This window comes from Bubalus kerabau, chromosome 11 (genome assembly GCF_029407905.1).
Source record: "Bubalus kerabau isolate K-KA32 ecotype Philippines breed swamp buffalo chromosome 11, PCC_UOA_SB_1v2, whole genome shotgun sequence".
NCBI lineage: Eukaryota > Metazoa > Chordata > Mammalia > Artiodactyla > Bovidae > Bubalus > Bubalus kerabau.
This window is the reverse complement of record NC_073634.1, coordinates 97,166,140-97,187,950: the sequence shown is the minus strand read 5'-3', so window position 1 is coordinate 97,187,950 and position 21,811 is coordinate 97,166,140. Positions and strand designations below refer to the sequence as shown.

The window sequence follows — 21,811 nt, the reverse complement described above, 5'->3', positions numbered from 1 at the left end:
GAAAAAGGCCACCTTGTAACAGTGACTTAAATTTTCTCATGACAGTGTCATTTAGAATTATATAACTTCTATTCATCATAAGAGTTTTGATTTTTGAAGCACCTTTTGTCTTTTGGGTTGAGTGTATATATATAATAGGTGATGGAGAGCCTACCTGCACTTGTATCTTCCAGACTCCTTAGCTTAATTTTTCATTGGTTGACAGTACCTTGTGAAGCAGACAAAGCAGGTTATCTTTTACTTGAGGGTGGTTTAGTTTAGGGACCCATAGCTTTGGGTGCACCTAATAGATTTGAGTTTAAACTGTAGATTTGCCTTTTGATACTGTTGGACAATTTGCTTAACCATCTCAGTCTCAGTTCCTCAACCTTAAAATGGAGACTGATCATATGCTTTTTACCTTGTAGGGCTGAAATAAATGTTAAAGTATATGATTAGTGCCTTTGTACAGTCTGTGGCACATAGGGGATCAAAAATGGAGGCTTAACTGTCAAGGTGATGATTTTAGAGGATTGGTTATATAATTGCGTATGATATAGTAGCAGTGTTCGAGCCCAGATCTGGTGCATTGCTGGCAGATTCTTTACCATCTGAACTATGAGGGAAGCCCCTATAATTTATATGAATAGTTCCTTAAATGAATTATCTGGGAATGAAGCACCTGATATGAATCAGGGTCAGCATTTCACACACTCTTAAGAGCTTGGATTTAATTCTTAGCAACCAAAGGGTGCATAGTAGCTGTGGTCTTAGCAGCTGCTTGCCTAGAGCCTGGTATAGAGACAGCCCTATGGCAAGTTGTCTGTTTTAAATGAGCAGTCTAGCTGTGCTGCAGCTATGGAGAATGATGGGGAGCTGTTCATATGCCCCACCAGAAGTACTGAGAATCATAATTGGGTCATTAGTCATTTATTATTTGACAAATCTTTGAGACCTTAGTATCTAGCACTATGGTATACTCTAAGAATACAGCAGAGGATATCTGCCTTCAAGGAATGTATAGTTACAAAGTAGCCAAGTGGTGAGCCAGGAGGCAAACTACTGTAATGTAGTGCAGTGTAATCAGTCCAAGCTTGGCAAAGGGTTGAGAAGGAGCAGAAGTGGAGGTCAAGATCGGGGAGGATTTCCTGCACGAGGTGCTGTTTAAGCTGAATGTATAGTGAGAGTAGAGGGTTTAAGAAGTTAGGGATGGTATTTTGAAAATTTCATTCCAAGAGTTCAGCATCTTATTTCTGAAAATAGGTTACTCATCGGGCTTGGTTGATATTTCTAGCAGAGAGGTGGGAAATCAAATTTCAGAGATCCTTTCTTTCTCTCAGTATTATGTAGTTTGGGGACTAGATCTACTTTGTGCTCTGGAAGACAAGAGTCCAGGATCACTCTTGGAAGCTGAGGGCCTTCTGTTCTTAGAGTTTTAGAACATTATCAGCAGTGTATGTATTGAGTTTTAAAAATTTGGTTACAGTAAATATTTGTTGACCAAATAGCAGATGGGATTGGCATAATTTAACCCACTCCAGCCTTAAGACTTAATATCTGAGAGGCTCAGAGATTGGGTGAGCTAATAAATAGTATCAAGAGCACTAAGCTTTGGAATCAGGCAACTGGCTTAATAACATTAGTTATTAAGCATAAATAAATGTGAATTCATGTCTTAGGTCTGTCACTTACCCTATGGGATTGGCCAAATAACTTCATGTTTCTGTCTCAATGTCTCTGACATTATTATTTAGTTTCAAAACAAGTCTTGTTGAAGCAGATAGTTCTTCAAGGATGAGGAACCCAAGACTCAGATGAGTTACATGCTAATTTTTTTATATGTATGTTTGTATAACTGTGTGTATGTGTGTGTATATATATGTATATGGCAGGCTTCCCAGGTCATGCCAGTGGTGGTGCCAGTGGTAAAGAATTTGTCTGCCAGTGAAGGAGACACAAGAGACAGGGGTTTGATCTCTGAGTTGGGAAGATCCCCTGGAGAAGGAAATGGCAACCAGCTCCAATATTCTTGCTTGGGAAATCCCATGGACAAAGGAGTCTGGGGGGGCTACAATCCACGGGGTTGCAGAGTTGGACACGACTGAGTGCATATGCACACACACACACAAACACAGATGCATATGAGGGAGTATTAGTTTTACACTTTGTTTGGGATGAAGGAAGCCTTCCTGGAGAGGTAGCATTTGAGATCAGTGGGCCTTTTTGGCAGATGATATATAACCACAAAGAGCTCCAGTTCTGTAGATCGGTGGTCTGGCCAGTCCTGGCTTTGCCACTGACTAGTGCTTGATCGCAAATTAGTTATTTCACTCCTTTGGACTATTGTTTCCTCTGTAAAATTGATATGATCATGTTTCCATTAGAGAGTTTTGAGGATTGAATGAAGTAATGCATTTAAGATGCTTAACCAGGTGCTTTGCATACATAAAGTTCTTGCTGTTATTACTGTGGCATCATCATTAACACTGATAAGGATTGGTGGGGAAGTCTTTTCAGGCAGAGAAAATTTTGTCTTTTCCATTGTCCTGACTTGATAAAATACCAAGTTTTAATAAATGAGCCTAGTTGTATTTTTCCATTTATGAATCACACATTGAATTATTGTGATTTAGATTTTGTGATTTGCAGAATTTGTTGCAAAAAAACCCCCAAACAAACCAAAAAACCCAACAGAACAGCAGTCACAAGCTCATGGTATTGTATTGCTGTCCCTTGAGTTCAGGACTCATTGTCATTAGGTTGGAAGGATAATCTTTTCCTCTTTATATAACTCTGTACTTTACAGAATACAGCTTCCACAACGGTTAGTCAGTTGATCCTAACGGTAGCCTTGTGAGGCATGTAGGGCAGGTTGGGCAAGAGGATTTTGGGAAGCAGAATCCACAGGACTGGGGAAAGGCCTTTAAGCTGTCAGTGGCCATTCCAGCATTCTGGCCCTGGTCTCCTGACTCACACGCTGCTGCTTTTTCTTTAGTTTCCTGTGAATAGAAGTCGGTCAGCAAACCTGAGTTGTGTTTAGTCACTGACATGTCCTTGTCAGAGTTATTTAATTTTTGTCTTCTGTTCTCCATATGTCAAATGATGAGACTTTGAACCACACAGGATTATCTGTGATGCTGAATTTACTTCGTGTAATGCTTTATAAGACTTGCTTTGTGCAAACTACTATGTATAAAATAAATAAGAAGGTCCTGCTGTATCGCCCAGGCACTATATTCAGTATCTTGTAATAACCTATAATGAGAATATGAAAAGTATATCAGTTCAGTTCAGTCGCTCAGTCGTGTCCGACTCTTTGCGACCCCATGAATCGCAGCACGCCAGGCCTCCCTGTCCATCACCAACTCCCGGAGTTCACCCAGACTCACGTCCATCGAGTCAGTGATGCCATCCAGCCATCTCATCCTCTGTCGTCCCCTTCTCCTCCTGCCCCCAATCCCTCCCAGCATCAGAGTCTTTTCCAATGAGTCAACTCTTCACATGAGGTGGCCAAAGTACTGGAGTTTCAGCTTCAGCATCATTCCCTTCAAAGAAATCCCAGGGCTGATCTCCTTGAGAATGGACTGGTTGGATCTCCTTGCAGTCCGAGGGACTCTCAAGAGTCTTCTCCAACACCACACTTCAAAAGCATCAATTCTTTGGCGCTCAGCCTTCTTCACAGTCCAACTCTCACATCCGTACATGACCACAGGAAAAACTATAGCCTTGACTAGACGAACCTTTGTTGGCAAAGTAATGTCTCTGCTTTTGAATATGCTGTCTAGGTTGGTCATAACTTTCCTTCCAAGGAGTAAGCGTCTTTTAATTTCATGGCTGCAGTCACCATCTACAGTGATTTTGCAGCCCAGAAAAATAAAGTCTGACACTGTTTCCACTGTTTCCCCATCTATTTGCCACGAAGTGATGGGATCGGATGCCATGATCTTCATTTTCTGAAAGTTGAGCTTTAAGCCAACTTTTTCACTCTCCACTTTCACTTTCATCAAGGGGCTTTTTAGTTCCTCTTCACTTTCTGCCATAAGGGTGGTATCATCTGCATATCTGAGGTTATTGATATTTCTCCCGGCAGTCTTGATTGCAGCTTGTGCGTCTTCCAGTCCAGCGTTTCTCATGATGTACTAAATCACCCTGCTGTACACCAGAAATTAACACAACTTTGTAAATCAACTATACTTCAATTAAAAAAAGTTACTTTGTATAATGTTGTATGGGAATGTGTATTAAGATGCAACTTTATTCATTAGTGTCTTATTTGCCTAGTGATAATGTCCGTAGGAAATATTCCTAATTCATTGTTGCTTTTTATGTTGTTATCCTGCTTATTTAAGGATAATATCTTTGATAGTGATGTGAAGACTCCATCTTGCTAAAATGTAGGAGATCTGGGAGTGTTTGGATGGATGAATAATAATACTTCACAAAACAACCGAATTCATTTTTCACATCACTACTTGTGTTGCGTTACTTGGTCTTTCCCTTTTGTGTGTCTCTGTCTCTCTCTGCTTAGTATTACTCAGATGGTTGAACGCTTTAAACCTTTTCAGCTAATAATAAAATACATCATTTTAGAAGTTTGAGGTTTGTTTCCCATTGGAAATTTATATGAGGGGATGCTTTTTACATCTGAATATCATTTGTTCATGAGTGTTTATCAGTTATTTATATATTGTCTTTGTGAACCTCTGTCAGGTAGGTGAATATATTGTTCTATAAATACCATATTAATTGGAAATTACAAAATGTCGAGTAGAGGTTCAGTTCAGTTCAGTCGCTCAGTTGTATCTGACTGTGACCCCATGGACTGCAGCATGCCAGAGTAGAGGTTAAGTAGAACAAATTATTTTTATACTCTTATTCTTTCTTGAAGTATTAAATATATACATATGCATTTGTTTATTAAGTTGAGTTATTATGAAAACCTTAATTTTAAGTTTTCTGATAACTGAGACAATCTGTGTTAAGGAAGAAATTTTGCATTTTACCTGTCTTTTTCTGTATGATAGGTTGGGTAAAATTACTGAGGATAACTTGAAAGTGCTATTTATTAGTAAGAAGACTCTTTTTACTTGGCATCTATATTTTAAGAGGTAGGTGAGCAAGAAGTCATCCTGTGAAAAGTACGGATATTTTCTGTGGATCATGGACGTTTTTGTTCGCTTTAGTTATGTGGCAAACTAAGAGCACTTACTACATTGCAGTTTCACAAGTGCTGTTGTGCTGAGTATACCATGAGTCAGGGCGTAGTTATGTGACTTATCCATAGTAATAGACAGAATAACTTAGGATACTGTATCAGAAATTCATATGTTTTATTATCCTCATGAGGAAAACAGTTTAATAAATGTTTGCACTTGAGTGGATTTGACTTAGATTAAAAAAATTATACGCCAATTAGGAAGATCAAAACTCAATTTAGTAAAAAATTTAACATAGGTTAAGAAGCTTTTTTAAAAATTGGATAAGTGCACCGAATTGGGTAATGGATTAGACATAAACCTTGTTTATGACATGCTCATTTGCCAGTGGATAGTCTGTTTTTGTATTATTATTTTAAAAATAATTTATCTATTTTTGGCTGGCCTGGGTCTTTATTGCTGCATGCGTCGTCTTTTCTCTAGTTGCGGCGAGTGGACGCTACTCTGCTACTCGTGGTTGCAGTGCGTGGGCTTATCACTGCAGTGGCTTCCTTGTAGCAGAGACGGGCTCTAGCTGTACACTTCAGCAGGTGCAGCTGCAGGCTCTAGACTGAGGGTTCAGTAGTTGTGGCGCGTGGGCTTAGTTCCCCTGTGGCATGTGGAGTTTCCCTGGACCAGGAATCAAACCAGTGTCTCCTTCTTTGGTAGGTAGATTCTCATCCACTGTACCACTGAGGGAAATCCCTGTTTTTGTATTATTTTTAAAAATTTAATAAGCTTCTGTGAACCCACCATCAGAACAAAAGTTAATCCTTAGTAACCTACATCTGACTTCATAGGTTCTCCCTATGAAGTCTCCCTTCATTGGTTCTCCCAGCTACCCCTATCCCAGTGCCTTCCTGCGATAGCATTCTCAGCTTGCATTCTGTATTCACCATTCCCTTGTTTCTGGTTTTGCGTATAGCTTTATCATATCTTTATAGATTCTTAGATAGTGTATCTTTTTATTTGGAAAAGATACTCTATATGTAGCCATTTGGGACATAGTATTTTTACTTAATATTGCATTGCTGAGGTTTATCCATATTGCCATATGTCTCTATAGTTCCTTCACATTGCTGAATAACAATCCAATGCATTAATATACCATAGTGTATTCATTTATTCTTCTGTGAATGGGCATTTTGCATGTTTTCAAGGATTTTGCTTTTTTGCACAGTTTTGCTATGAACATGTTAATGTGCATGTCTTGTCTCTGTATGTGTGTAAGTTTCTCTTTGTGTATACCTAGGAGTCAAATCCCTGTGTATGGGATTATTTGATTTGTGGAAATTATGCAAAACATTTTTTCCCATCTGTCTATAAAAGACTTTATGGATCTATTTCCTTTTCAACACTTAATATTGCCAGTCTTAATTTTTACAGCTTTAGTGGATATAAAGTGGTTTTCATTTTTATTGGTCTTGTGGTTTCCCCCCCTTGTGAAAAGGTTATGACTTTTTTCTCCCCCCCTTCTGTGTTGTCTGTGCTTTTCTTTTGGATTTTAAGTCATCTTTCTATATTTTTGATACTTCTGTTGGATGTATGTTTTCCAGAAGTCTTTCCAGTTTGTAGCTAATTCTTTCAACTTTCTTTGGGGCGTTTTTTTTTGATGAACAGAAGTTCTAGATTTTAATATGCTCATATTTTGTAGTCAGCACTTTTGTGTTTTTAAGGAATCCTCGGCCTTTTTTTCATTTCATATGCCAATATCTGTTCATGTTAAAGCTGACATTGAAAGTCCTGAGATTGCAATGATAGAATAACAGTGAAGGAAGAAGATAGTTTAGAAAAATGAACGCAGAATGAGGAGCATATTAGAATATGTGTGCGTGTGCTCTGTTGTGGCCAACTGTTGTGGCCAAGTGATGTGGCCATCATTCCCATCTTCACTCACTATGTTCCATCCGGACTACTATCCTTGCTGTTTCTCAAACAATGCACACAATCCCCACCCTTGAAGCCTAGCTGTTACTAGTTTATCCCTGACATCCACACAATTCCTCTGCTTCTTTAGGTGCCTGCTCAAATGTCACCTCATTATGAGCCCAACTCTGATTATCCTATATAAAATAGCAACCCCTCCTCCAAAACACCTCTGATCCTGTTGTCTCCATATAGGATTTACTACTGGCATTTGATATCTTTACTTTGCTTAATCTTTGTTTTGGACGTATATAGCAGTTCTGGCACCCAAGGAGAAACGCAAATGAATTTCTCAAAATATTTTCTCATACACCATCACATTCTATTCTTACAACAACCCTGAAAATTAGTGAAAAAATACAATGGTATAAATTTTTTAATAAACTTTAAAATGCTAAAGCACAAATATCCAAAGACGTTAAATGACGTTAAATATTGTCTGTGATCACACATTGTTAGAGCTATCCCTAGAATTTGGGCTGGGTCTCTAGCAATTAAATTCATAGTACTGCGTCTAAAGAGCAGGTATATATTTAATTTTGCAGAGTGATCTTTAAAAGATCTAGTTCTTTAAATCATGATCAAACATGAAGTAAAGGCTGAAATATATGTGCCACATTACCTATTTATTGTCTTCTCACTAAGCGGCTGTGAGCGGCTGTGATAGAAGGTCATCAGAGTATCTTCAGAATTTATAGATCTTGGGACAGCTCTGATCAAAAAACAAAGGGGTGCGGGGAAATGAATGTGCCAGTAAGCAGTATTCTCTGCCCTACTGTGTCCAAGACAGCACACTTTAGTGTAAACTGGCACCTTGGTAGTAAACAAGGTTCAGACACTGTCTTTGGTTTTCAAAAGACTTTTTGTATTCTACAGAACAGAGCATCACAAAGAAACCATATCTGGAGACAGAATGGACAAGAGTGTTTCCCTTAGTTAGGTTTGCAAAATGATTTTAGAACCTGCAATCTAGTTACAAATAAGGAGTAATGTTTAAAAAAAAACAACCAATTTTAAAACAAGTCATTTTGTTTTCACCTTAGCAAAATAAACCGTAAGTCTTAAATGCAAAAAACTGCATAAATTCAAGTTATTACTTACATCAATACAGAAAAATTTTCATATACAACAGTGCTAAAAATGAAGAAATATATCAGATTCCTCAATAATATAATTTAATTTCCAGCCTCTTGCTAGCACTCATTCTCCCTTTCTGGCATAGTCTGCCACAGTTGGAAACTGTGTATCTAGGTCAGAAGAGACAAGCAGCTTTTCAGAACAGCTCAATATCTTTGGCACAAGTGTTGCTATTATAATTCAACCCTTTCACAAACTCCTTTTAAAATACAACCTGTTGTAAATCACAAGATTAGTACTGCACAGACAATACCGTAGTCTAATATTTATGAAAAGCCAATGGAAAAAATACTAATAATGCTAGATTTAGAAAACTGATGAAAAACATGACACAGGCAACACAGTGTAATTAGTGTAAGAGCAATGGATTTAGGGTCAGAAGATGTGCCTTCTAATTCCAACTCTACTACAGTAAGCTGTCCAATTTTAAATAAATTTCAACCTCTCTGAGCCTCAATGCTTTCATTTACAAAAGTAAAAGGGTTAGACTACAACTAGATTACTTTTTAGGTACCATCTGTTTAAAACATGATTCCATGATAAATCGGAAATCTACAAGTATATTTTATATGACACTGCTTAAATGTATTCCTTAAAAGTATATATTTTCACAGTGTAATCAAATAGTGCAGATTCATGTTGATATTTGGTAGAAACCAATATATTACTGTAAAGCAATTATCCTTCAATTAAAAATAAATAAAAATAGTGTAGCTAAAACTGAAAAAACATAATTGAAAAATCTGAATGCTGAAAAGCTGATAACATTATGGAATTATTTCTGGGGGTGATAATGAAGTGTGGGTTTCTTTTGGGAGAGTGGTAGATATATACTATACAGAGATTAGAGTATCTAGTAAAGTATTTACAGATGAAATTAAGTGAAAATCTGGGATCTTCTCTAAAATAATCTAGTTGAGGGGATGAGGGAGAGTGAAGTAAATAGGCTGGCCATATGTTAATAATTACTGAAAACTGATGACAGATATTTTCTCTGTACTTCACAGGGGTTCTCTCCAGTTGTAGAGGTTTGAACATTTCTGTAATAAGGTTTTTAAACAGGAAAAAATTTATCAAGAATCTAAACAAACAAATTTCCACTTATCTGTAGTAAAATGAGATTGTCATATGTCATATTTTCTTCAGTACAACAAACATGTCTGCTTTAGAGAATCCATGATGTAACTGTGCAAACCAAAGCAGGTAAAATTATAAAAGGATAGAACCAGTGAAGGAAGCAATTCAGTAATAATTGATAGTAAAAAATGTGGAAATACTACGTAAGCAGCAATACTGTTCTGAGAAACTCCAATACATAAAACACAGTAAGATAACAACAATACTCACTACAGCACTTTTCATAATCACAAAATACTGGAAACCTAAGTGTCCATCAGCAAGAAAATGAAGATATTATCTATACAGTAAATGAACTACAGTGATACATTTTACCATCTAAATTCAAAACAAGGTTGAGTGAAAAGGTTAAAGTTGCAGAATAATAAGTACAAAATGATGGCTTTTATTTAATCTTGAAAATGTATAAAATATTCCATATAATTTATAGATAGAAACACACACACTTCTTTCAATATAAACATCCAACACAACACACAAAAAATTCAAGAGTAGTTATCCCTGGGAAAAGAGGGATCAAGGAGGGATATACACACAATACTTAATCTGAGATACTATTTCTTAGAAAAACAATCTGAAGCAAATTTGACAAAACATTAATATGTAAGAAAAGCTGTGTATGGTAAGTATACAGTTTTTTTTTGTTAACATTCTATTTTGTCTGTATGCATGAAATGTAAATTTATTTTGTAAATTCAAAATATTGTTTAAATTTAAAATATTCAGAAACAAAAGGAATCTTCCTTGGTCCTCTTAGACAGGAAAGTACCTTAGCTCTAGCTCTAGCCTTTGGGGATTAACAACTTTTTCAATTTAAATACTGACATTGGACATATGACCCTTGGAAGCTCCCTCATCAAGAAGGAGTATAAGTTTTTTTTTTTTTTTTAAGTGGAATGAGACATATTCTTACATAGAGTTTGACTAGGGGAACAACCAAAGACTTTCAGAGTATCAGAGTGTGTAAGCTGAAGCCACTGTCACTGTTAGAAAGGTCCACAAACACTACAGGGGGCAATACTCCTTAGAAACATTCCAATTTTAAATAAAAAGGCAAGTAATACTTGTGTTGGAGTATCTATGGAAAGTCTAAGGTGCTTCCCAAGTTTCTCTAACCTGGCAGAACTCAGCCTCCAAATTCTGTCACCCCTGTAGATTTTGTCTTATCAGCTTTTGCTATAGGAAGACCTAGATTTGGCCATAGACATTGTAATGGGAGGGCTTCCCCAGGGGCTCAGTAGTAAAGAACCAGCCCACCAATGTAGGAGACATGGGTTCAATCCCTAGGTTGGGAAGATCCCCTGGAGGAGACATGACAACCCATTCCAGTATTCTTGCCAGGAGAATCCCATGGACAGAGGGTCCCTTGGGGGCTGCAGTCCATGGCATGGGTCACAAATAGTTGGAGGGGGGGATGAGACCAAGAAGTTAATGGGAATCAGATTATTGGAGATTTGTAGGCCATTATTAGGTGTTTGGGGCTTCCCTGGTGGCTCAGATGGGAAAGTGTCTGCCTGCAATGCAGGAGACCAGATCCCCTGGAGAAGGAAATGGCAGCCCACGCCAGTAAAATCCCATGGTCGGCGGAGCCTGGTAGGCTACAGTCCATGGGCTCGCAAAGAGTCGGACATGACTAAGTGACTTCACTTTCACTTATTAGGTGTTTACTCAGAAACCAGAAGCCATTGGCAGGTTCTGAGCAGAGAAATGACATGACCTAATTTAAAAAAAAACTTTTACTTTTATAATGGAATATAGTTGATTTACAGTGTTGTGTTTCAGGTGTACAGTGAAGTGATCCAGTTATACATATACATATATCCTTCAAATTCTTTTTTCATATAGGTTATTACATTGAGTAGATTTCCCTGTGCTATACAGTAGATCCTTGTAGATTATCTATTTTATAAATAGTCAGTTTAGTTCAGTTGCTCAGTTGTGTCCGACTCTTTGTGACCCCATGAATCACAGCACGCCAGGCCTCCCTGCCCATCACCATCTCCCGGAGTTCACTCAAACTCATGTCCATCAAGTCTGTGATGCCATTCAGCCATCTCATCCTCTGTCATCCCCTTCTCCTCCTGCCCCCAATCCCTCCCAGCATCAGTCTTTTCCAGTGAGTCAACTCTTCGCATGAGGTGGCCAAAGTACTGGAGTTTCAGCATTTGCATCATTCCTTCCAAAGAACACCCAGGACTAATCTCCTTTAGAATGGACTGGTTGGATCTCCTTGCAGTCCAAGGGACTCTCAAGAGTCTTCTCCAACACAGTTCAAAAGCATCAATTCTTCGGTGCTCAGCTTTCTTCACAGCCCAACTCTCGCATCCATACATGACCACTGGAAAAACCATAGCCTTGACTAGACGGACCTTTATTGGCAAAGTAATGTCTCTGCTTTTCAATATGCTGTCTAGGTTGGTTATAACTTTCCTTCCAAGGAGTAAGCCTCTTTTAATTCCATGGCTGCAGTCACCATCTGCAGTGATTTTGGAGCCCCCAAAAATAAAGTCTGACACTATTTCCACCGTTTCCCCATCTATTTCCCATGAAGTGATGGGACCAGATGCCATGATCTTCGTTTTCTGAATGTTGAGCTTTAAGCCAACTTTTTCACTCTCCACTTTCACTTTCATCAAGAGGCTTTTTAGTTCCTCTTCACTTTCTGCCATAAGGGTGTTGTCATCTGCATATCTGAGGTTATTGATATTTCTCCCGGCAGTCTTGATTCCAGCTTGTGCTTCATCTAGCCTGGCATTTCTCATGATGTACTCTGCATATAAGTTAAAAAAGCAGGGTGACAGTATGCAGCCTTGACGTACTCCTTTTCCTGTTTAGGGGGAGGAATGGACGTGAGTCTGAGTGAACTCTGGGAGTTGGTGAGGGACAGGGAGGCCTGGCGTGCTGCGATTCATGGGGTTGCAAAAAGTCGGACACGACTGAGCGACTGATCTGATCTGATCTGATAAATTAGAAGGTTAATCCCAAACTTCTAATTTATTCCCCCCCCCCCCCCAACTTTTCTCCTTTGGTAACTATGTTTGTTTTCCAAGTAAGTGAATCTGTATCTGTTTTACAGTAAGTTCATTTGTATCATTTTTTTAGATTTCACATATAAGTGATATCATATGATATTTGTCTTTGCCTGTCTTGACTTCTCTTAGTAGGATAATCTCTAGGTCCATCAGTGTTGCTGCAAATGGCATTATTTCATTCTTTTTTTGGCTGAATAATGTTCTGTTGTGGGGTTCCCAGGTGGTGCAGTGGTAAAGACTCCACCTGCTCATGCAGGAGATGCAAGAGATGTGGGTTCAATTCCTAGGTGGAAAAAACCCTGTGGAATAGGAAATGGCAATCTGTTCCAGTGTTCTTGCCTGAAAATTCCATGGACAGAGGAGCCTGGCAGGCTGCAGTCCATGGGGTCGCAAAAGAGTCGGACACGACCGAACAACTGAGGACAACATTCCATTGTATATATGTACTACATTTCTTTTATTTGTCCATTTGTCGAGGGACATTTAGGTTGCTTCCTTGTCTTGGCTGTTACTGAGAATGAACTTAAGGTGGGGAAGCAAGAGAACAAGGTAAAGGTGAAGGATTTTGTGATGGATTAGATGTGGGTGTGAGAGGAAGAGAGGTGTCAAGGATGACTCTCCTAAGTTTTTGGCCTGAGCTTTTGGAGGATGGGGTAGTAGGCTTCTGAGAGAGGGGCAACCAGGAGTGGTAAAGTTTTTTTTGTTTGTAAAGTTTCTTTTTGTTGTGTGTTTTTTGAGGGACAGATCAGGAGTTGGTTTGAGACACATTAAGTTTAAGATGTTTATTAGATATTTAGGTGGGTTATGTTGGTTATGTACTTGAATGGAGTCTGGAACCCAGAGAGGTATAAATTTGGGAGTCCTCAGTGTATACATGGTATTTAAAACATCAAGCCTGGATGATCCTGCCAAGGGAACGGTCTAAGATAGTAAAGAGATTAAAGGTGAGATCTGTGTCCAGAGGCATTCTAACATTTAGATTGTGGAGATAAGAAAGAAAAGAGAGTAATTTATGAAGTAGGAAGAGAGTGGTGTACTGGGTGGGAGCCAAAGGAGGTAAAAGGTTTAAATGTGGAGAAGTCAGCTATGTCACCGGTTGCTGAAGGTAGACTAAAGGCAAGGACTGAGAATTGTTCACGGCACTAAACACCATGGAAGTCCTATGGGACCTGACAAGAACTGTTTGAGTGAAGCATTGGGGTAAGAGGCTGATTGAGGTGAGTTTAAGAGAATGGAAGAAGAGGAAATGAAAACCAAGGGTAAACTCAAAGAATTACGCCCTAAGATGGGCAGAGAAACAGGCCATGGGGAGGCAAGAATCAAAGAAAGTTATTCGAGAGGACAGGGATGATTACTGGAGTGATACTCTTTTTTGATTTTTTGTTTTGACCACCTGCATGGCATGCAGAACTAGCATGGTATGCAAAACGTCCCTTAGGGAATTCAACCTGTATCCCTTTCGGAGGAAGCATGGAGTCTTGGCCACTGAACCACTGGGGAAATCCTGGAGTGATATTCTTGAGGGGATGGGGTCTAGAGGATTTGAGTAGAGAGATTTCCACTAGATAGGAATAGGGACAATTTATTTGTAATAACAGGAAGGAAATAATATATGGGAAAAGATATAGCAAGGTTGATATTTTGCTTGAAATAGGAAGCAGTCAAACCATTCAATCTGAAAGGAAATCAACCCCAAATATTCAATTGGAAGGACTGATGCTGAAGCTGAAGCTCTAATACTTTTGGCTGCCTGATGTGAGGAGCCAACTTAATTGGAAAAGACCCTGATGCTGGGAAAGATTGAAGGCAAGAGGAGAACAGGGCGACAAAGGATGAGATGGTTGGATGGCATCACCATTTCAATGGACATGAGTTTGAGCAAACTCCAGGAGATGGTGAAGGACAGGGAAGCCTGGTGTGCTGCAGTCCATAGGGTTGCAAAGAGTTGGACAACGACTTAGTGACCAAAGAACAACAGTAAAGGAAGCAGAAGGAATCTGAGGATATGGGAAGAAGATATAGATGTGAAGAGATGAAAGAAGATGTGAAATTATACTTAGGAAAGTGGGAAGTAAATATTTGTTTTCATTGAGTCTCCTTGGACATTGCAGGATGTCTAGCAAATGCCAGGATTCTACCTTGAGACAGCCAGAACACTTTACCTCACATTTGTAAATCCCTGAAGGTTGCAGTACCACCCCTGCTTGGATTGGAAACTGTTGGTTATTCCTTTAAAGGTTAGATCATGAATTTGGAAGTAAAAAAAAACACTATTGTATGATTCCCCCCACCCCCCGCCCCAATTTCCAGTGTTACTGGTGGGGTATAGTTAAAAGGGTTGGGATTTTGCCAGGATAGGATAACAAAGGGGATTGCTGGTGAAAGTGAGTGATAAATGATGGATTGTGTAACTTCAGTTAGATAAAGACAAAAATGAGGGCATGCAAAAGATGGAGGGACTGAAAAGTGCTGGGGTTAGTAGCTTGTGAGCCCTGGTGAGGAGTGGGTGCCTGGGGTAGGAAAGGAGATGAAAACATCAGAGGAATGTAGTAGAAGCAATGGAGAGTCCAGAATTTAGAAGGATCATTTATCTGGTTATGGAAATTACGAAAAATTATGCCAGGAGTTAGAGGTAAGTTAAGTACTAATAAAGTCCTGAAGGAGTGGGAGAGTTTGGGGGATTAATCCAAGATGGGTGAAATAAGTCAAATAAATAGTAGAAATTGTGCTTATGGAAGAAGAGTCTAAAATTCCCTGTAAGTCACTATAATGATGACAGCCATGCAAATGTGTGGGAAGAGAAGGTGATCTTTCAAATGGAGGCTTCTAAGTTATGGCTCTCTCTAAGGAAAGAGAAATCTAGGGTTAAATTCAAATTTTTATTGAGCCTCTCCTGAGTGCAGGGCATGTTTACTGGATGCTGTGGAGATAAAGGTAAGTAATTTCATTAAGGAGCTTATGATAAAAATAATGAAAACTGAGTAAGAGAAGTGTCATAAATGAAGTTGAAAAAGGACTGGATGACTCAAGGAAGATATTATATTAACCTCAAGTATTAAGTAAGGCTTCCTGGAAGGGTAGATTTGAGATGGACATTTGATGACTAGAACAAGGACAGATCATGGCGGAGGTTGCAGTCCAGATAAGGGAAAGGGTTAATGTGAAGCTTAGTGTTAGCACGTTGCATGGTATTCTGGGGAAGATTCATTATTTTCTTTTTGGTTGGAACTATAATGATGAGAGGAATAACAGGGACAGAATTGCATCTGTGTGGTATTGTGAAGGGCCTTGGTGACACCCAGTATCTCAGTGGATACCAGTTGTTTAGCTAATGAGTAGTCATTGAAGGTTTTAAAGGGGAGCTTGATGTTCTCAGAGTTTTCACCAAAGATGGGCTGAAGCAGGGATAGAATAGGAGAGGATTAATTCTTGTAAATAGTAAAACACGGCAAAACTATACACAGTAGAGATCAAATTGCCAACATCCGCTGGATCATCGAAAAAGCAAGAGAGTTCCAGAAATACATTTATTTCTGCTTTATTGACTATGCCAAAGCCTTTGACTGTGTGGATCACAATGAACTGGAAAATTCTGAAAGAGATGGGAATACCAGACGACCTGACCTGCCTCTTGAGAAACCTGTATGCAGGTCAGGAAGCAACAGCTAGAACTGGACATGGAACAACAGACTGGTGCCAAATAGGAAAAGGAGTACGTAAAGGCTGTGTATTGTCACCCTGCTTATTTAACTTATATGCAGAGTACATCATGAGAAATGCTGGGCTGGAGGAAACACAAGCTGGACTCAAGATTGCTGGAAGAATTTTCAGTAACCTCAGATATGCAGCGGAGAAGGCAATGGCAACCCACCCCAGTACTCTTGCCTGGAAAATCCCATTGGCGGAGCAGCCTGGTAGGCTGCAGTCCATGGGATCGTGAAGAGTCGGACACGACTGAGTGACTTCACTTTCATTTTTCACTTTCCTGCATTGGAGAAGGAAATGGCAACCCACTCCAGTGTTCTTGCCTGGAGAATCCCAGGGACGGGGAGCCTGGTGGGCTGCCATCTCTGGGGTCGCACAGAGTCGGACACGACTGAAGCGACTTAGCAGTAGCAGCAGCAGATATGCAGATGACACCACCCTTGTGGCAGAAAGTGAAGAAGAACTAAAGAGTGTCTTGATGAAAGTGAAAGAGGAGAGTGAAAAAGTTGGCTTAAAGCTCAACATTCAGAAAACTAAGATCATGGCATCCGGTCCCATCACTTCATGGCAAATAGATGGGGAAACGGGAAACAGTGGCTGTCTTTATTTTTCTGGGCTCCAAAATCACTGCAGATGGTGATTGCAGCCATGAAATTAAAAGACGCTTACTCCTTGGAAGGAAAGTTATGACCAACCTAGACAGCATATTAAAAAGCAGAGACATTACTTTGTCAACAAAGGTCTGTCTAGTCAAGGCTATCGTTTTTCCGGTGGTCATGTATGGATGTGAGAGTTGGACTACAAAGAAAGCTGAGCACCAAAGTATCGATGCTTTTGAACTGTGGTGTTGCAGAAGACTCTTGAGAGTCCCTTGGACTGCAAGGAGATCCAACCAGTCCATCCTAAAGGAGATCAGTCCTGGGTGTTCATTGGTAGAACTGATTTTGAAGCTGGAACTCCAGTACTTTGGCCACCTGATGCGAAGAGCTGACTTATTTGAAAAGACCCAGATGCTGGGAAAGATTGAGGGCAGGAGGAGAAGGGGACGACAGAGGATGAGATAGTTGGATGGCATCACTGACTCAATGGACATGGGTTTGGGTGGACTCCGGGAGTTGGTGATGGCCATGGAGGCCTGGCATGCTGCGATTCATGGGGCCCGCAAAGAATCGGACACAACTGAGCGACTGAACTGAACTGATACACAGTAGTGTACAAGATTTCAAAATCCTTGAATTATAAACATCCTTAGTAGTAAAAGAAGGAGTGAGACTTAGGATTTCCATTCTTATGCTATATCAGGAGCTTGCTTCATGTTTTCTTTACTTGACTTTCAGAAGAGCACAGTCTTCATTTTCCTATCTCTCAGACCACTTTGCTGACTCTAGTTGTGCCTCTTTTTCCTTTTCCATGTTCATTAATCATCATCCTTTGATGATCTTGTGGCTTTACATACTACCTATATGCTGAAAAGCATCAAATTTGTATCCTGATCTAGACGTCTCTTCTCAACTCTAGGTTCATATCCAGTTACCTCCTTGGCTATCTAATAATTATCTCAAATTCAACATGTCCAAAACTGAATTCCTGATCTTCATCCCAAAACCGCCTCTGCATGCACCTTCCATAACTCAGTTGCTCAAACCAAAAACCTAGAAGTCAGTCCTGAGGCCTCCACTTCACTCCCACTCCACATCCATTCTATTAAGAAGACCTGCCATCTTTCCCTTCAGAATGTATCCATACTCTGATTGCTAAACTCTCTTAGTGATACACCCTTCCTTCCACCCTTGCCCTCTTTACTATGTATTTCAACATAGCAATCATGGTGATCTTTTTAAGACGTAGTCAGATATTGTCACTTCTCTACTCAAAGCAGTCTAAGGGTGTCTCACTCAGTAGAAGCCATAATCCTTAAAGTGACTAGAAAGACCTCCTGTATTAGGAGTTGACAAACTATGGCCCTGGGACCACTTTGATCCACTGCCTGTTTTTGCATGAGCTGTGGGCTAAGAGTGATTTTCCTGTTTTTAAATCGTTAAAAAAAACTGGTATTTTGTGAAATAACATTAGATGAAGTTGAAATTTCAGTGCCTATAAATAAAAATTGAATTAAATTGGAATACCGCCACACTCAATTGTTTGCATACTGTCTTATGGCTACATTTGCATTGCAGAGGCAGAGTTGAGTAGTAGAGACCTTCTGGTTCCAAAGCCTAATGTACTTTTTATCTGGTCCTTTAAAAGAAAAAGTTTGCCAGCTTCTGCCCTGTGTGGTCTGGTCCCTTACTTCCACCCGCAGTCCTCACTGCCCTTCTCTCCTCACTCACCCTGCTTCAACCTTCCAACCACAGTGGTCTCCTTGTTGTGTCTCCATCTGACCAGGTACACTGTTTTTCCCCTGCCAGGAATACTCATTCCTGAGATCTCTGCATGGCTCATGCCCTTTCCCCATCAAGGTTTACTCAGGCATCAGCTTCTCAATGAAGACCAACCATAATCCTACCCTCCTCTGTGTAGTATCTGCACGTATTTGTGCTGTCCCCTGCTTTCTTCCCCATATGGCTTCACACTTTCTCACATACTGTTTAGATTATTTATTTTTACATTTATTGTTTTTTGGTTGTTTTCCCCTCTCTGGACTTAGAAGAGTGGGAATTTTTGTCTGTTTTGTTCACTGATCCAGTCTAAGTGCTTAGAGCAGTGGCTGGGTTATTATAGATGTTCAATGAAGACTTGTTGAGATGCACTGAATTATTGGTTCTTTAACCAAATGAGTCATCTGACTGGGGGATACAGCTCTGTCCTTCTGTCCCTGTTGTCAGGAATGGGGAAGGGCTAGTGTGTGTGCCTTCGGTGAGGAGATGTGTTTTCTAGTTACCACTTCCTTGAACAGGTTACTTAATAACATCTTTTCCATTCTGCTCACTGATAGTAAGTGTTCAGAAAGCTTTCTGATTGACCTAGCCGGCTTGTGCAGTGCCTCTTATGTTAGGAGAGCAGCTTTCCTGCCGTCTTTGTTTACACTATTTATTAGTGGAGTAGGGACCTTTTTGCCTGTGTCCAGTGTTGCAAGGCTTCAAATGATGTGGTGGGATTGAACTTTTCCATCATGATAGGTGTTTCCAGGTAGGAATGAAAAGCTGGATTTTTGGAGTAGGTATATGTAATTTATGGGTTTTCCAGTTTAGCTTTCTCATATGTGCTTTTTTAATATAGAAAATAAAAGGGAATTTCCAGAGGAAAATACTGAAATTCAGTATTTTTTTTTTTTTTTTTCAAGTTAGTATTGTACAGAAACTTAATGCCACCATGTAGGAAAAGTTTATTCGAAGGGATTTGGAAGAATTATTGAACTTATATGTATTTGCTCTTCTTTTAATGTATCTGAATTGGTTCATTTTCGTATGCCCTGTACTATCAAGCACAGTACCAAGTACAGAATGGATGATAAATAAGTCTGTATTTACTAGTAAATCTCTTTATCTTAAACTAATCCTCTTGGTGTATCAGTGAGATGTCTTTTTCTTATTTTGTATTTGCCTATCTTTAATATAGTGAACAATAATGACAAACCTAGACAGTGTATTAAAAAGCAGAGATATCACTTTGCCCACAGAGGTCACATATAGTCAAGTCTATGGTTTTTCCAGTAGTCATGTTTGGATTTGAGAGTTGGACCATAAAGAAGGCTGAGCGCAGAAGAAGTGATGCTTTTGAACTGCGGTGTTGGAGAAGACTCTTGAGTCCCTTGGACTGCACAGAGGTCAGTCAAACCAGTCCATCCTAAAGGAAATCAACCCTGAATATTCATTGGAAGGACTAATGCTGAAGCTGAAGCTCCAGTATTTTGGCCACCTGTTGTGAAGAGTTGACTCATTGGAAAAGTCCCTGAGGCAGGAGGAGAAGGGGACGACAGACAAAAAGATGGTTTGATGTCATCACCAACTCAATGGACATGAGTTTGAGCAAGATCTGGGAGATGGTGAAGGACAGGGAAGCCTGGTGCTACAGTCCATGGGGTTCCATGTACAGTCCAGTGAGTTGTACATGACTGAGTGGCTGAACAACAAAATAGTTTTCTGGTGATGTGTGTAGGCTTTTCCATGTATAGTACCATGCCATCTGCAGATAGTGACAGGTCTACTTGTTCCTTTCCAATTTGAATTATCTTTATTTCTTTTTCTTCTCTGATAGCTGTGGCTAGGATTTCTAAAACTGTTGAATAAAAGTGGCAAATAGGGCCCAGAGCTTGATGTTTGGGTAGGGTGTTTACTTTCCATACTAATGACTGAAAAGTGCTGTTGGTGATCCATAATTTCTCCACTATGTCAGCTTTTTTTTTTTTTTTTTTTTGGTAATATTTATTTGGTTGCATTTGTTCTTAGTTGTGGCACATGGGCAGAACACCCAGGCTCAGTACTTGCATAACTTGGGCTTAGTTGCTCCATTGTATGTGAGATCTTAGTTCCCTGACCAGGGACCAAACCTGCATCCCCTGCTTTGCAAGGTTGATTCTTAAACCACTAGACTACCAGGCAAGTCCCACTACATCAACTTTTACTTAGCATTCTTCTCTCTTTTTCTGTTTTCAACCAACTTTCATAATATGTTTGACTTACTGGTTTTACCTTTTTATAGAGAGCAGCTTGTGGATTTTGTTTTCAGTTCTTATGTAAATGTACAGCAGTCTTTGGCTGCAGGATTCACAGCCAAGTACTGAATGGTTGAATCCTCTAGAATGGAGTGAGGTTGGAAATGGGAAATGCAAAAAACTCTAAATAGTATAGTTTGATCTTTATACGAAAGATAAAATTCTAGTGACAGGGTGGTCTTTGAAATGTCTCTTACCATTGATCATGTTTTAGTTTGTGTCTTAACTTTGTTGTACAAAAGGACCCTGTGATTTGCAGTATATGTATGTTCCCTCTTTGATTTGATATATGGAATAATCTAAGTTCCATCTATTTTGTTCAGTGGCTTAGTCATGTCTGACTCTTTGCGACCCCATGCACAGCAACATGCTGGGCTTACCTGTCCTTCACTGTCTCCCAGAGTTTGTTCAAATTCATGTCCATTGAGTTGATGATGATCTCATCCTGTTGTCCCCTTCTCCTCCTACCCTCAATCTTTCCATAATTAGTTGTTACGTACCTTAAAAAACTCAATCTTCATTGGCTTATTTCAGGTGGATTTTGTAAGTTAGAGTCAGGGAAGTTGGTTATAAGATGTGAATTGCGTTGCATGTAGGTCATAACTTAGTATCATTTGACTGTGAATGTGGATCTGTTTTTTTCATTTGTAGTATTGGGTAGAGTTAAATGTCACCTTTAACTTTGCTGGTCCTAAAAATTCAAAAAGGATCTTTTTTTCTTTAAGAGAGTAACTGTTAGGAAATTATTGTAGATAAAAGTAAAAAGGGGATTTCCTTGTTCAAGGGAAAATTTAAAGGAAGTATTCTTGCCTGGAAAATTCCACGGACAAAGGAGCCTGGTGGGCTACAGTCCATGGGGTTGCGAGGAGTCAGACACGACTGAACACACAACACAGCACAACACACACAACACTGCGATGAAGAGGAAGCTGCTTCTCGTGGGTGTTCATGTCTTCTGTGTGTGTGTTTTTCCTGATAGTCATGTAATGTATATGTTCTATTTTAATAGTCTCTAGTTTTTCTTTCTTTTTTATTTTTTTATTTTT

The 21,811-nt window shown here is 39.5% G+C and overlaps 1 protein-coding gene across 5 annotated transcripts in view; it reads left to right on the top strand.

Annotated features, from left to right (window-relative positions):
- Positions 1-21,811, top strand: part of STRBP (spermatid perinuclear RNA binding protein) — a 181,849-nt gene that overhangs the window by 100,130 nt on the left and 59,908 nt on the right. The window contains exon 1 of one of the 5 annotated variants that reach the window (XM_055541094.1): positions 13,486-13,623. The exons of the other annotated variants lie outside the window; for them this stretch is intronic. The gene's annotated coding sequence lies outside the window, so the exon portion shown is untranslated. Of the gene's footprint in view, positions 1-13,485; positions 13,624-21,811 lie in introns of those variants that run through there. 5 annotated transcript variants of the gene reach the window in all.